The sequence below is a fragment of the Geotrypetes seraphini genome, chromosome 5 (genome assembly GCF_902459505.1).
Source record: "Geotrypetes seraphini chromosome 5, aGeoSer1.1, whole genome shotgun sequence".
Taxonomy (NCBI): Eukaryota; Metazoa; Chordata; class Amphibia; order Gymnophiona; family Dermophiidae; genus Geotrypetes; species Geotrypetes seraphini.
The window spans coordinates 24,371,877-24,389,357 of NC_047088.1; the positions used below are offsets into that span (position 1 = coordinate 24,371,877).

At 43.2% G+C, this 17,481-nt stretch overlaps 1 protein-coding gene across 1 annotated transcript in view; it reads left to right on the plus strand.

Moving 5' to 3' along the window:
• TENM1 (teneurin transmembrane protein 1) overlaps window positions 1-17,481 on the plus strand; it is a 698,125-nt gene that overhangs the window by 79,337 nt on the left and 601,307 nt on the right. The window lies entirely within an intron of this gene.

Consider the following 17,481-nt stretch of genomic DNA (forward strand, 5'->3'; position numbering starts at 1 on the left):
TGTTATTATTATTCGAAATATAGGAGAACTTTTTTGTTTTCAAAATTGATATTATTTTTTCCCTCACTGTATACCTATGTTTTGAATTTGTAAAAATCATATTTTATTTTTCCAATAAAGAAGGGTTCGGTGAACACACATATGAAACTGGTGGGGTTCAGTACCTCCAACAAGGTTAAGAACCACTGGCCTAAAGGAATGACTGTAGATTCAGAGTATTGGAGTGGAAATTGTGGTGTTCCTCAAAAGTCACCTATGTCTCCTTTGCTTTTTAATTTGCATACGAGCTCTTTGGGTGAATGGCTGACAAATTTAGGCATTTTTATTTTATCGTACACTGATGATATTTTTTTTACGAGTATCTTAAATCCAGCATTGGATAATCTGGAGGAAGCTTTGAGGTTTGTTCAAAAGTGGATAATTGGGCAGCCAATAATTTCTTACAACCAAATAAACAAAAACCAAACCCCCCCTTATACAAAACCGCGCAAGGGGACGTTAGTGCCGACCAGCACGCTGAATGCTTTTATGCTGCTCCGACGGTTATAGAATTAATCCAGGTACCTCTCCTCCCTTGTAACCAAAAAAAAAACACCCCAAAACTGTTGTAACTTCACTGGAAATGTCCAGTTAGCTCTTTTGTAATCCGCCTTGAACTGCAAGGTATAGGCGGACTAGAAGTCCCTAATATAATGTAATGTTATTGAGTTCCTATAAGCATCGGAGCAGCAAAGAACATTTAGCATGCCAGCCACAGCTAAAAACCTGTTGCATGGTTTGGTTAAGGGGGGAGGGGCTGGTAAATTAGTTTGTTTTGGTAATCCAAGTGGGTCTCTTGGTCAGAAAATAGTACTGAGTACTGGAGAAATTCTTATGATGGAAGAAAAATCTAGAGTTTGGGGAATTATTTTGGACCGTGGTTTGACATTCGAGAATCAAATAAATGGATTGGGAATGAGTCTTTTTTTTCATTTGCACAGTTACGGGCAATACATTCTGTTTTATCTTTAGAGAGTTTTCAAACGGTGGTAAGAGCTATTGTACTGCCTCAGTTGGACTACTGTAATCTAATATAATAAAATGGTAGGACGCGCATGCGCACTAAAAAAATTGTGTTCCCTGATCCCGTCGCGGAAACACGATTGCACATGCGCGGCCCCGGCGGCAGCTTTCAAATTAAAAAAAAAATTTCCATACCTGCGGCGGCCTTCCTCACCCCCGGCTCCTCTCTCGAACTGGACGGTCCCCGCGTCTGCCTACCCTTCCCCCCCCCCAACGAATCAATAAATCGAGCCGGGCCGCCCTCCGCAACAGACCAGAGGAGTTCTTTGCTGCTCACCCCCCTTCCCTTGCCGCTGACCCGAATACCTACCTGGCGATTCAAGAAGCCTGTGCAGCAGTCTTCACACGCTGCTTCAGGCCCTTCTACTGCCCTGATTTGCTCTGCCGCGTCTCTGATGATGTCATCAGAGACACGGCAGAGCAAATAAGCGCAGTAGAAGGACCCGAAGCAGCGTGTGAAGACTGCTGCACAGGCTGCTTGAATCGCTGACTTACAAGGGAAGGGGGGCCCAAGGACTCTATCCGAGTCTGCGGCGGCGGCGGCGGCTTTCAAATAAAAAAAACAGGTACACAACTGCAGCGGCCTTCCTCACCCCTGGCTTCTCTCTCGAATGTAGGCAGCACTATAAACACGCTGCTTCGCGCCCTTCTCTGCTGGGTCTCTGATGACATCATCGGAGACAGACGCGGCAGAGGAAATCGCCAGTTGAAGGCCGCTAAGCAGCGTGTTTAAAGTGCTGCCTACGCGGCTGGAGTCACGAGGTTTGTCGGCGGTGGGAGGGTCAGGAGCAGGCCGGATCGACAACGCCAGTAAAAGAAGGGGGAGGGGCCGAACGGAGCAGGGAAGAGAAGGTAAGAAAAGGGAAAGGGGGAGTGGCGGAAAATCCTGCTACTGCTTCTACACAGGAAAGGGGGGGGGATAAGAGGGAAATGCTATTGCTGCTGCATAGGGAAGTGGGATGGAAATGCTGCTGCACAGGGAAATGGGGAAAATGACAGGGGCAGGGAAAGGGACAGAAAGACAGACAGAGAAAGGGGGCCAGAGAGAGAGTCAGCGGGAGAGGGAAAGGGGGCTGCTTTGGGGGGAGGGGTGTGCTTGGGGCAAACAGCCATGGAGAGACAGGGAGAGGGATATGGGGCTACTTTGGGGGGAGGGGTGTGCTGGGGGAGACAGAAGGGGCCATGGAGAGATAGGGAAAGGTGACAGACAGCTTTGCTCTGGGGGGGAAGACAGAAGAGGGCCATGGAGAGACATTTGGGGGGGAGGTGGGTGCTGGGGGCAGACAGCTTTGCTTGGGGGGGGGGAAGGGGGTGACAGAAAGATACAGACAGCAGCCAAGGAGAGATAAAGAAACACAGACAGACACATCTATTCTAGCACCCGTTAATGTAACGGGCTTGACATAAATGCTGCATAGGGGGCAGAAAGAGAGACAAATAGAAAGAAAGACAAATAATAGGAGGGAGGGAGACAGAAAGAAAAGAAGAAAGACACAAGGGCAGGGAGTGAGACAGATAGAAAGAAAGACAGACATACATATATTCTAGCACCCATTAATGTAACGGGCTTAAAGACTAGTTCTTTATATTGTGCTGTTACAATGAACTTAAAAAAACAGACGGCAATTACTTCAAAATACAGATGTGTGTTTGATTTATAGAGCAAAAAAATATGGCCGGGTTACTCTGAATCAAATACATTAGTTGAAGATAGAGAAGAGAATACAGTGGTACCTTGGATTACGAGCATAATCCGTTCCAAGAGCATGCTCGTAATCCAAAATGCTCGTTTATCAAAGCAAGTTTCCCATAGGAAATAATGGAAACTCACTTTGATATGTTCCCCCCCCCACCCCCCCCCTCCCCCCGAGGCCAGGGCGCTGCACCCCCCCCCCCAGTCTGGCACCGGCATGAGAAACGCTCCCCCCCCGTTCGCAAAGGCCCCCCCCCCCCGCTCGAATCCAAGGTGAATCATTTTGTGCTAGAATTTATTTTTTTTTAATTCTTTATTCATTTTTAACATCAAATACGCAGTGCAAACATATGAACAATCAAGTAATATAACATTCTGCACTGTTCCAACAAATAATATATAACTATATACCCCCGCCCCTTCTGGGAATTAGATATCTGAATCACAAAAATGGGCTTCTAAATTGAGACTCATGTCGTATAGTGCAGAATGCTTTTATTAAAAACATATATGGTAAAGAAAATCACCGTACTGTATTATAAAAATATTGATTATATTAAATTATGATGTGCTCAGTGCTCCAACATATAGATCTTGGACCAATATAAAGAGGAGCCATCACAGCGCTTCCTTCAAACACAATAGGGTCAGCAACATAGGTTCCTTCAAACACAATAGGGTCAGCAACACAGGTTCCTTCAAACACAATAGGGTCAGCAACACAGGTTCCTTCAAACACAATAGGGTCAGCAACACAGGTTCCTTCAAACACAATAGGGTCAGCAACACAGGTTCCTTCAAACACAATAGGGTCAGCAACACAGGTTCCTTCAAACACAATAGGGTCAGCAACACAGGTTCCTTCAAACACAATAGGGTCAGCAACACAGGTTCCTTCAAACACAATAGGGTCAGCAACACAGGTTCCTTCAAACACAGTAGGGTCAGCAAATACCTGCTACATTGTTTCAACAGTCACCAAAATAATGATAGTAATAAAGTAGAATTTTTATTTTTTTTTGCCGAAGGACTATCATAAGAACATAAGAATTGCCGCTGTTGGGTCAGACCAGTGGTCCATCATGCCCAGTAATCCGCTCCCGTGGCGGCCCTTAGGTCAAAGGCCAGTGCCCTAACTGAGACTAGCTCTACCTGCGTACGTTCGGTTCAGCAGGAACTTGTCTAACTTTATTTTGAATCCCTGGAGGGTGTTTTCCCCTATAACAGCCTCCGGAAGAGCGTTCCAGTTTTCCACCACTCTGTGGGTGAAGAAGAACTTCCTTACGTTTGTACGGAATCTATTCCCTTTAAACTTTAGAGAGTGTCCTCTCGTTCTCTCTACCTTGGAGAGGGTGAACAACCTGTCTCTATCTACTAAGTCTATTCCCTTCAGTATCTTGAATGTTTCGATCATGTCCCCTTCCGGTCTCCTCTTTTCCTTGATAGTAGCAAAGCTCCTCGTTCAGGCTTTAGTTAATCCACTCTCACCGGCAATTAATACTTGCCTTAACGCTCGTCAAAGTGACACTCCCTAGTGACTGTCCAAAAAACCCTGTGTCCAATTTGTCACAAATCCAAAAAAAACCCCACCAAAACCCCACAACCCCCAACAGCGTCTATACGTGCTATTTGTGAATCTATGTAACACAGAGTTCATGTGTGACTGCCCTGTGTGGCAAATGCAAGGCAGATTTCTGGGCAGGTGCCCTTCTTTAAATGCCCAGGCTGTGCACTTACTGCACCTTTAAGGTTCGTCCTTAAGATATAGAAAATGCAATGACTTGCTGAACTTTTGTGAAAGGGCTCCGACGTGACTCGATTTGAGAGGGGTGATGCGAGGGTGGTGACACTGGTGGAATATAATCAGTGCAGCTGAGTTGTAAACAGAGTTGAAGGGGGAGAGAGACGGTTCGGTGGGAGGGCAGCGAGGAGCGGGTTGAAAAAATGTAAGTGGGAGGTGATAAGAGTTGACATGGAACAATTTGTTGGAATTAGGTTTTATGACAGCCAAAATGACAGCTGTCACAGTTTCTAAAAATTGAATGCAGTGCTGAGGTTCTTTTTCCATTCGGGAAGAGTTGCACGATTTCAAGTTGTAGGATATAAAACTTTTTAGAGTAGCTAGTATGCCTGCCTGCTATATCCTGGAAGATTTCTCTTGTTGCTACAACGTAGCTTTAATATCCAAAACAATGTATTCCATCCCCCCTCACCATGCTTTGCCCTAGGGCTGTATTCTAATTGCAGTTAACCCTGAGATTAATGCGTTCAACCAGTGACGTCGCGAGGGTGGCCCTCTACCGCCCTCTTCCCTGCCTGCACCCCTTCCTTGTACCTTTTTAACTTTGGCGCGAGCAGCGAAGAACTTGCTGCCCGCGTCGGCTTTCGGAGCGCTCTCTGATGTCACTTCCTCCCGGACGTGATGTCAGAGAGAGCTCCGAAGCCGGCCCTTCGCCGCTCGCGCTGAAGTTTAAAAGGTACGGGCAAAGGGGAGTGGGCACGCGACAGGGGGGAGGAGTGAGAAGGGGTGCAGGTGCCCCAAAGAAGACCGTGCCTTGGGAGGACCGCCCCCCTCTTACTCCCTTACTACACCACTGCATTAAACATTAATCATGATTTTTAAAAATTAATCAAATTGCAGCGTCTCCTGTCTCAAGCATCTCTTCTGCTGTCTTCCACAGGCAGCATTCGTGCAATGCTGCCACTTCAGAGGACCAGCAGACAACCACCTTTAAGGTAGACCGGTGGGGGAGGGAAGGGCATTGAGAAAGGGGAAGATGCTGAACCCTTGGTGCAGGGAAGGTAGTGAGCTGCTGACCTAAGAGGGGCCACCGATGGAAGCTAAAGCTGAGACATTGAGCTCCAGCAGCCTTAAGAAGAACTTGGTACTGCTCACCACCAACTTTGTGTAGTGGAAGGAAGGGAAGAAGAGGTGCTGGACATTGGGAGGAGAGGAAGAGAGAGAGAGCGAGAGAGATAATAGATCCCATGAAAGAAAGAGAGAAAATGGACCTGGGGAAAGAGGAGAGAGAAGGAAGGGAGGGGGAAGGGAGAGATTTTGGATCTGCAGGAGGGAGGGAGAGAGATTATCAGTCTCTTAGGGAACGAAAGAGGGATGGGATTCTGAGTCCTGAAAATGGCAAGAACATATCAGGATCAAGTACACTTTTCTCTCGGCATTCGCGATTTCAGCATTCGCGGTTTCGATTATTCACGGTTTTTAGCTTGCTGGTTCTTCCCCCCAAATTACATCAGCTTGCGTAGAGAAATCGCTGATTCCAAGCGTTAACAGAGAAAATCGCTGATTCCCAGCACTTTCTTCACCGTGTTTTGCCTCTCCTTCAGGAACAGACCAGGTCTCCCACCATGTTATTCGCAGTTTCACTATATTCACGATGGTTTTTATAGAAAACATCGAATAACATATGAAAAGGTTATTTACGTTTTTTCTGTGTTTGCGGTTCTGTTAATCCCCTATCACAGCGAATACAGAGGGAGAAGTTTATGCATCTGTAGTATTGCATCATACTTTATGCCAGTGTTTTTCAACCTTTTTACACCTATGGACCGGCAGAAATAAAAGAATTATTCTGTGGACCGGCATTGGTCTGTGGACCGGCGGTTGAAGAACACTGGGCTAAGTCATGGGCCAGACCCTGCCCATCTCTACCCAATCTCCACCTCAGACCCCGCCCCCATAATAGTACTAATTGCACCTTGCACGTCCCGTGCCTCATCTGGAAGCCTTCCCTCTGACGTTGCAATGTCAGAGAGAAGGCTTCCGGTTCAGGTGCAGGATGCCTGTAGGAGCCACTGCCCGTGGCTTTGTGCACTGAATCAGTTAGGAAGAGGGAACTGGCTCGAAGATAACGCCGCATCGATCGCACCGTGGACCGGCGGTTGAAGAACACTGTTTTGGGCCTGATGCACATGCTGGCCATGTGGACCGGCAGGAAATTTCTGTGGACCGGCACTGGTCCATGGACCGGTGGTTGAAGAACACTGCTTTATGCTATGAATTTATCTTGTTGGGCAGACTGGATGGACAATACAGGTCTTTATCTGCCGCCATCATCTACGTATGTACAGTATCTAATCTCGTCTCATCTAATCAGAATTTCTTAATCACACTTATCCAGTACAGGTTCAAAGAGATTTAGAAGACAAGAGGACCATGCAGCCTCATGGGGGAAAGGTAGTAGACTAGAGCAGTGGTTCCCAACCCTGTCCTGGAGGAACACCAGGCCAATTGGGTTTTCAGGCTAGCCCTAATGAATATGCATGAAGCAAATTTGCATGCCTATCACTTCCATCATATGCAAATCTCTCTCATGCATATTCATTAGGGCTAGCCTGAAAACCCGATTGGCCTGGTGTTCCTCCAGGACAGGGTTGGGAATCACTGGACTAGAGGAAGGTTACACTGCTACAATAGGGGAAAAAGTTACAACACATTACAGAGGAAGATTACATTGTTACAAGAGGGGAAGTAGTTACTATGTTGCTATGATATACCACCTTTCTATGATTACGATCAAAGCAGTTTACATATTATATGCAGATCCTTATTTTGTACTTCGGCCAATGGAATGTTAAGTGACTTGTCCAGACTCACAGTGGGAAATAAATAATCATATAAAATATTAGTATAAAGACCCTTTTATCTGGTTAGCTGTTTAGATAGTGGGCCCAATATCCCTGCTATATAGATCGCGACACTGGTCACTGCTCTACCTAGACACAAGCGCTGAATATCCGAATTTTCTTTTGGACATTAATCAAAACAAAACTGGCCAAATATTGACCTGGCGGTGTCCTCCTGCTTCCTCGTGCTCCATTGTTCGTAGGAACTGCTCTAGAATAGAATGTTGCTTTGTTCTCTGAGATTGGGGATCTACAGTAGTAGCCCATTCATAACAGTAGCAGTCATTATCACGGGGCAACAGAACGCAGCTCACGATGGAACTCAGTACACAGAGATGTTACGCCTGTCTACTTTTAAGTGATAAATGTGACTCTATTTCCCTTGTTGGCTATGAAATTTGCATCACCAGCAGTCCCAACGGCTCCAAGTCAGTCATGAGAAGCACAGCACCGTGTATGAACCCACCTAAAAAATGACTTTTTTCCCAAACTGAATGTTGTCATTCTGTCCTGTTTTAATAATTACAGACTCAAGGGTATACTGCTGAAATCTCTCTCCTTCCACAACTCTTGCTCAGTAGATTTTGAAGATTAATAGTCTACAGCTCCTTCATAACGCAACTGAGAGTCATAAAAGTGGTAGAAGCTTTTCTCTTACTACGTAAGTTACATTGGCTTCCGATTCAGACAGGTTGTTCACCCTCTCCAAGGTAGGGAGAATGAGAGGGCACTCTCTAAAACTGAAAGGGGATAGATTCTGTACGAACATAAGGAAGTTCTTCTTCACTCAGAGAGTGGTGGAAAACTGGAACGCTCTTCCGGAGGCTGTTATAGGGGAAAACACCCTCCAGGGATTCAAGACAAAGTTAGAGAAGTTCCTGCTGAACCAGAACGTACGCAGGTAGGGCTAGTCTCAGTTAGGGCACTGATCTTTGACCTAAGGGCCGCCGCGGGAGTGGACTGTTGGGCATGATGGACCTCTGGTCTGACCCAACAGTGGCAATTCTTATGTTCTTAAAATTATCATGCATGCTACAGTAATTTGTGAATGGACTAAAGCTGAAGCTTGTGCAACATTTCATTTTCTTCCTTGGGTGCTAAGTGAACGTTTTGTTCAGTTCAGTATATGTTTAAACTTAATTCTTGTAAAAAATGTTCACTCTGAGGAATCTTTTTACTAAGCTGCAGCTTAAAAGGGCTTTATCGTGAGTCGCACCGAGATATTATACAGTAAAAGCCCAATGTCCGCATGCAAAACAAATGCTAAGAAATTTCCTTTGCTTTTCTGAGGGATTCTGTCTGGTGGGGGGGAGGAGTTGTCTAGGGCAGTGGTTCCCAACCCTGTCCTGGAGGAACACCAGGCCAATTGGGTTTTCAGGCTAGCCCTAATGAATATGCATGAAGCAAATTTGCATGCCTATCACTTCCATCATATGCAAATCTCTCTCATGCATATTCATTAGGGCTAGCCTGAAAACCCGATTGGCCTGGTGTTCCTCCAGGACAGGGTTGGGAATCACTGGTCTAGGGTGTGATCCTCCTGACTGTTTAGCACCGTAATTTAATTGGACTGTTCAGCACAGCCCAGGGCTCCAGCATGTTGTGACACCCCCAATCTAGTGGAGGAGATACTGTCCCCCCACATCCCCCGATCCATCATGTCTCATGGTGGGGGGGGGTGCGCTGTCCCATCACCCACCCCTGATCCAGCATGTCTCACAGGGGAGGCGCTGACCTCCCACACCCCTCTGATCCAGCATGTCTTATGGGGGGGGGAGCGCTGACATTATACAGGCAATCCAGACAGTTCACTAACTCATTACCAGGACGTTCAAATCACAATGAATATTATCTAAGATAAGTACTTCAACTGTCAATTGTTGTTTCTTTGAGAGCAATGTATTCTAAATAAGTTATAATGTTGAAGTTTTACTACAGTACTTAAGTTTTATTGAAAAAAATTCTAAAAAACTAGTTAAAAAATTATAAAATCCAGGTTTTTTGGCCTATGATTGGAGTATGGAGCTGTAAAAATATGCTGACAGTTCAATCCATGATAGGACTACGCGTATGCTCTGAATCTGAGGCCTTTTCCTGGGGATAAAAAAATAATAAAAGAAAAAAATAATAAAGAAAAATACGTTATATTTTTGAAGCATCTCTCACATTAAGTGGTATATGTTATATACCTTAGTATAGTTTATTTTGACCACTTGGGTTAATTATATTTAGGTTCTATACTGATATGAGCCAGCCATCAATATAGGCGAACAAAAAAGTATCAAAAGTTGAAATGCGGTGACGTGAAAATGCTAATTAAGAACTAAAAACTGTGAATGAATCCTGAAGCTAATAATTACGTAGTGAAAAAGAGAGGAAAGAAAGTGAAGATAGCATGAGGCTGATAATGAACTGAAACTATGGGTGAGTCCTGGAGCTAATAATCACATAGTGAGTAACAGTTGGCTGAGTAAGGCTGATAATGAACCGAGGTTGCAAAAATCAGTATAAAACTTACCATTAGCCTGTGTAAATCAAAGATGATCGCTGTATTGGCTTGCTACGAAGCAAAAAAGGACTCCGCGGGAAGGGGGAAGTGAAATAGGCAGCGTCATTAACATTGGAGGCCTGCGATTGGACAGTGGGCGTATTCGGAGTTTGAAATGGAAAAGGAGCGTCATGGCCATGGGGAGTCTTTGATTGGTTAATGGGTGTCTAAGGCTGAAATTGAAAAAAGACTGTGAAAAGGGAACATGATGGCCTAAGAGTGGTCTTGATTGGTTAATGGGCATGTCCTACATACAACTGAAAATGTAAAGATATATAAACAAGGAACCATAAGCACTATTAGGTGAGCGAAAGAATAATGTGCTAAGAACTGAAACTAGAATATTCAAGAATATAACAAGTTTCAAGTTTATTAAAATTTTGATAATACGCAAATCGAGATTTCTAAGCGTTTTACAATTTGTATTAAAAAGGGGAAAACAATGAACAAATGAGTACCGACTAAACAATACATCACAAATGTGAAACAATAGGAAAGTGGGGAGAACTACAATTTAAAAGTAAAGAGAACAAGAAGGGTAAACCACAATAGAAACATAGAATATGATGGCAGAAAAGGGCCACCGGCCCAACAAGTCTGCCCACTCTAATGACCCCCCCCAAGTTCTTCCTTGAAGTGATCCCACATGCTTATCCCATTTTTTCTTAAAATCTAGCACGTTGCTGGCCCCAATTACCTGTAGTGGAAGATCATTCCAACGATCAACCACCCTTTCGGTGAAGAAATACTTCCTAGTATCGCTATGAAATCTCCCACCCCTGATTTTCAACGGATGCCCTCTTGTTGCCATAGGTCCTTTAAGGAAAAAGATATCTTCTTCTACCTCAATACAGCCCGTAACATATTTGAATGTCTCAATCATGTCACCCCCTCTCTCTGCGTTCCTCGAGTGAGTATAGCTGCAACTTACCCAGACGTTCCTCATATGGGAGATCCTTGAGTCCTGAGACCATCCTGGTGGCCATTCGCTGAACCGACTCAATTCTCAGCACATCCTTTTGATAATGTGGCCTCCAGAATTGTGCACAATATTTCAGATGAGATCTCACCATGGACCTGTACAATGGCATTACAACTTCAGGCTTCTGGCTGACGAAACTTCTACAGATACAACCCAGTATTTGTCTAGCCTTGGATGAAGCTTTCTCCACTTGATTGACAGCTTTCATATCTTCACTAATTATCACTCCTAAGTCCCGTTCTGCTGCAGTTCTTGCTAAGGTCTCACCATTTAGGGTGTAAGTTCTGCATGGATTTCTGCTGCCAAGGTGCATGACTTTACACTTTTTGGCATTAAAACTTAGTTGCCAAGTTGTTGACCAATGTTCCAGTAAGAGTAGGTCCTGCGCCATACAGTCAGGCACTGTGCTTTTGCCCACTATGTTGCATAGTTTAGCTTCATCGGCAAATAATGTAATTTTACCTCGAAGCACCTGAGCCAGGTCCCTTTCAAAGATATTAAATAGGATCGGACCCAAGACTGAGCCCTGCGGCACTCAACTGATCACTTCCGACAATTCAGAGGGAGTACCATTTACTACCACCCCTTGAAGTCTACCTCTGAGCCAGTCTTTAACCCATGCAGTCAATGTTTCTCCTAATCCCAACGAACTCATCTTAAATTAAACTAAACTAAACCTTAAGTTTATATACCGCATCATCTCCACGGATGTGGAGCTCGGCACGGTTTACAAGAACTAAAAATATAGGAAGAGAAGGAAAAAAAAGGTTTACATGAACTTTGGGATACTATCAAAAGCCTTACTGAAGTCCAAGTACACGATGTCCAGGGACTCCCCTGGAGTCTAGCTTTTTCGTTACCCAATCAAAGAAACTGATTAGATTGGATTGGCAGGACCTTCCCTTTGTAAATCCATGTTGGTGGGGATCTCGTAGATTCTCATCATTCAGGATCATATCTAATTTGTGTTTGATTAATGTTTCTATAAGTTTACTCACTATCGATGTGAGACTTACCAGTCTGTAGTTTGCAGCATCTGTCCTGCATCCCTTTTTGTACAGCGGAATGACGTTAGCTGTTTTACAGTCCAATGGGACTCTTTCTGTACTTAGGGAAAGATTGAACAGCGCAGATAATGGTTCTGCCAGGACATCTCTCAACTTCCTAAGCATTCTGGGATATAGTTTATCTGGCCCCATGGCTTTGTTCACTTTGAGCCTTGATAGTTCATGGTAGACGCTGCGGGTCGTAAACTCAAAATTTCAAAACGGGTCTTCTGAGCTTTCCCTTATCTGAAGCTGTGGGCCGGATCCCGGCGCCTCGTAGGTAAAGACTGAGCAGAAGTATTCATTTAGTAATTCGGCTTTATCGGAGTCTGATTCTACATAGTTCCCGTCTGGTTTCATAAGGCGCACTATCCCGTCTGTGTTTCTTTTTCTGTCACTAATATACCTGAAGAAGGATTTATCCCCTTTTTTAATGTTCTTGGGTAGATTCTCTTCCATCCGGAGTTTGGCATCTATTTCTGCTGTTTTGACAGCTCTAGACTTTGCCAGATAGTCTTCTTTAGCTTCTGGTCTTTCTGATTGTTTGCAGGAGACAAATGCTTTTTCTTCTTTTTCACGTGGTCCGAGATCTCTGCAGAGAACTACTAAGGTTTATTGTTCCTCCGCCATTTACTCACTGATTTTATATAGAGGTTGGTTGCTTCGTGTAGGGTAGATTTCAGAGCTGACCACATTACCTCTACATTATCTGTTGTGGCCAGGTTTTGCATTTGCAGCGCCCCATAGACGAAATCTCCCATTCTTTTGAAGTTAGTGCCCTTAAAGTTGAGGACCTTTGTGCATGTTTTTGATCTAGTGAAACCTTTCCTAAGGTGAAACCATACCATGTTGTGGTCACTGGAGGCCAACGTATCACCTACCGAAACCTCTGTGACACTATCTCCATTGGTGAGTACCAAGTCCAGTATCGCCTGATCCCTAGTGGGCTCCAATACCATCTGTTTGAGTTGTGCTCCCCTTATGGAGGTTCGTAGCCTTCTGCTGCCACTGGTCGTAGCGGAAAGTTTGTTCCAGTCTGCATCAGGCATATTGAAGTCCTCCATCAGTACCGTGTCTCCACTCAAAGTGATAGTCTCGATGTCTTCGATTAATTCTATGTCTATGTCTTCCTGTTGTATTGGAGGTCTGTATACAACACCAAGATACAGGCATTTGTCATTTCCCCTGGCCAGGTTCACCCAGAGGAATTCTCCGGTGTACTTGACATCCGCGATTCTGGTAACTTTGATGTTCTCTTTAGTGTATAGTGCTACCCCTCCTCCTGTTTTGCCCTCTTTGTCTTGACGGAGTAAGTTATATCCTGGTATAACCATATCCCACCCATGGGAATCTGTGAACCAGGGAAGCTAGGGGGTACAGATTATTAAATAACCTTGGCTGATTCCAAGTCACTTTAACAGTTATATGCACTTTAAATTTTCCTTAAACTTATCTAGATTTTTTTCCGCCCTGTTATGAAGTGGTAGGGAATTCCATAGTGTGGGGGCCATAATTGCAAATGAAGTGGCCAGACACGTGCTGATAATTTTCAGGGATGGTGTGTAATGAAGATGTTGAGATGATGATCTTAAGACTCATGAGGGCTCATGTAGAATAAGGAGCTTGTAGATAAAGGCTGGTTCATTAGTATTTTGTGTCTTGAAAGAAAGAATAGCTATTTTATATATAATTCGATGTGGTATTGGTAGCCAATGTGCACTGTTCAGTAGAGGAGTAACATGGTCAAATTTCTTTCTGTTAGTAATAATTTTTATGGCTGTATTTTGTATCAGTTATAAATGGCGAATATCTTTTTGGCCTATACCCTTGTATAGTGCATTACAGTAGTCTAGTTTGGATATAATAAGAGAGAGAATTAGAATGTTGAGGGATTGAGGGTCCAGTATGTTTGCAAGAGCTCTAATCATCCTTAGTCTAATGAAACAGTTCTTTACTACTAAGCTAATTTGTGTACGATAAGTCAGTTTGCTATCTATAATAACTCTCAGGATTTTAATTGCATTCACAGAGGTAATTGGAGTGTCATTTATAGTGATAGGAGATGTGGGTTGTAAGTTATCTTTCCATGGAAATAGCAGACAACTTGTTTTTGATAAGCTAAGAGATGTATGTAAGGCAGGGAAAGAACTAAAAATAAATGATATTTGATATAACAGCAAGAACAAGAGTAAGTAAAGACAGAGGGTGGTTCTGACAGATGTGGACAAATCTCAGACCATGCAATACTAAGTAGAATGTGAAAGTTATTTGAAAACCCAAGAGAAACCACTGATGTGTGAAAATCATAAGAGGGCACTTAAGAAACCCGTGGGGGAAAAAAACATTTGAAGAGCACCATGTGGAAATAACATAAGAGATTGAAAGTCTTCAATAAGAACTTGATCTATATGAATGCATAATGAATCAAAAAAGAATAAATTAAGCCCCTCTTTTACTAAGGGCTCCTTTTATGAAGGTGCGTAAGCAGTTTTAGTGCGTGCTTAATGCGTGCTATAATGCCGCGCACGCTAGATGCTAACACCTCCATAGACCTGGCGTTAGTATTTTCCGTGTAGCACGGGGGTCACCGTGCACGGCTTTGTAGCGCGCTCTAAAAACGCTAGCGCACCTTTGTAAAAGGAGCCCTAAGGTGCGCTAACCAGTTAGTGCGTGCTAATCGAATTAGCGCATGCTAAACGCTAACGTGTCCATAGACGAACATGCGTGCGTTAGCGTTTAGCTTGCGCTAAATCAATTAGCACGTGCTAATTAGTTAATGCACCTTAGTAAAAGAGGACCTAAGTGAAGCAGGTTGAAATCATATGAACTAATATACAACAACGTGATTTATCAGTGGGTGTGACTCAAAGAAACCTTATGAAATATGATAATACATGATCATTGTAATACAATGTTAAAAAAAGTAAATACATACATGGAGATGTGTCCCTAACCATAAAACAATGTAAATAAATATTGAAAAATGATAAAAACGATAAAACGTAAAACCATATATATAAAACATGCGACATTACATAATCATAATAGAACAATAATGAAAAGAAAGTACAGTGTTCCCCCGGTCATTCACGGTTCACTGTTCACAGTCCCGGTCATTCATGGATTTTCTGACCGCGAATGACCGGGCAGGAGAGGGCAGCCGGAGCACCGGCAAGTGAAGGAAATCACTCGCAGTATGCTCCGTCCGCCTCTTCCTGTACTAAAATCGGAACTCACCAATCAGGAGCTGCATGTCAAAGCAGCTCATGATTGGCGAGGCCCGACTTTAGTACAGGAAGAGGCGGTCGGAGCATACCGCGAGTGATTTCCTTCACTCACTGGTGCTCCGGTTGCCCTCTCCTATGTCCCCTGCTAAAAACCATATTTGGAGTTTTTCAGCATTCGCAGGGATTCTAGGAACGGAACCCCCGTGAATATCGGGGGAGTACTGTATATGCATATTGATGTGTCCTTGATCATGAAACAATAAAACATGGACATGGGAGAACCGTAAGAATCGGTTGAGCATTGATCATGAAACAATAAAACATGGACATGGGAGAACCGTAAGAATCGGTTGAGCATTGATCATGAAACAATAAAACATGGACATGGGAGAACCATAAGAATCGGTCGAGCATTGATCATGAAACAATAAAACATGGACATAGGAGGACCATAAGAATCGGTCGAGCATAATGCAATAAATATATATATAAGGTACTAGCTGATGCCCCGGCGTTGCACGGGTATTTAATTATAGCAATAACACTGTAAATGGATTCAAATAAAGATACTTTATAGTGGTGAATGAAATTATTTTTTTACAGCTTTATAAAAAGTACAATATTCAAATTATAATGTGAAATATTTGACAAAATGAATACAATACAACTAACACAAAACTTGATTATAAACAACATTTTTAGTTTCACCTCCAGGAGCAAGAACATATAAATTCTTGGGTGAAGAGACCCCCCAGAACATATCACCCCAGTTAGTGAGGGATCTGCATACCAAGTTTCGTTCAAATCGGTCAAGCCGTTTTAGATTTACTGTGAGAATGGCAGCTTTTTATATTTTTTCCATTGACATGAATGGGTGAAATCTGATGTTCTGTTTGTAGCTCCGCCCACATGTGCAGGTGGGCCGCGAGACCCCCAGAACATATCACCCCAGGTAGTGAGGGATCTGCATACCAAGTTTCGTTCAAATCAGGCAAGCCGTTTTTGCGTGATCGCGGCACATACATACATACATCCGATTTTATATATATAGATATAAATATGCATGAGAAATGAAGTGAATACCTCCAAAAGGAATCAGAGAGTCAATGCGGACCAATATATAAATTGCAACACTGATTCCACCACATTCTCCGGCAACAAATTCCAGAGTTTAATTACACATTGTGTGAAGAAATATTTTCTCCAGTTTGTTTTAAATTTATGACTTAGTAGCTTCCATCGCGTACTCCCTAATATTTGGAAAGAGTAAACAAGTGATTTACATCTACCCTTTCCTCTCCACTCAGTATTTTATAGACTTCTATTATATTACCCCTGAGCTGTCTCTTCTCCAATCTGGAGCATTAGCCACTTTAGCCTTTCCTCGCAGGGAAGTCATCCCATTCCTTGTATCATTTGTCGCCCTTCTCTGTACCTTTTCGAATTTTGCTATATTTTTTTTTGAGATACAGCGACTAGAACCTCCCATAGTATTCGAGGTGCGGCCAAACCATAGAGCAAAACATTTTCATCTTTGTTCTCCATTCCTTTCCTGATAATTCCTAACATTCTATTTGCTTTCTTACACGTCGCCTCACATTGAGCTGAGGGTTTCAACGTATCCTCCACAATGACACCTAGATCCTTTTCATGGGCAGTGATTCCCATCATGTTAGTTTGAATTGACATGACAGTATGATAGAGAACACCCAGCGTTGACAGTTCCTCAGCATTTTCAGAATGCAAGTGTTTAAATTTCCATTCCTTTCTCAAGTCTGAATGTGTCACTCTGATATTGCATTGTAAATACTTAAGCAATTGTAAGGCTTATTAGCAGTGTTGTATAATTCACTTCATGTGCTTGCAATGTGTATCAACCCAAGCACTTTGTTGGTGTCCCTTTAGCAAATGTTATGTTCTGTCTAGCTAGTATGGTATACGTACATCCTTTCTACTTCCTCTATGTATCATTGTTAAAAAAAAAGAGAATAAAAATATAGATAGCTTTGTTCTGACCAGTTGGCTAGATAATGCATGTCACTTGACAGTATTATTTGCCCTTAAAGCATATTTTATAGTTTAATGTGTGGTAAGTAAAAATGAAATACAAAGCATGCAAATATAAGCAACGCAGCTCATTATTACATTGTAATGCAAGTTTTGAGTTATGCTGTGGCATGGCTTGAAGCACCCAGGAAGCCTCTTAAAGCAGCTTGTTGTGAGAAGAAATAAACCTTATCACCCCCTCTCAAAAACACCTCAAACCCCTGACACTAATA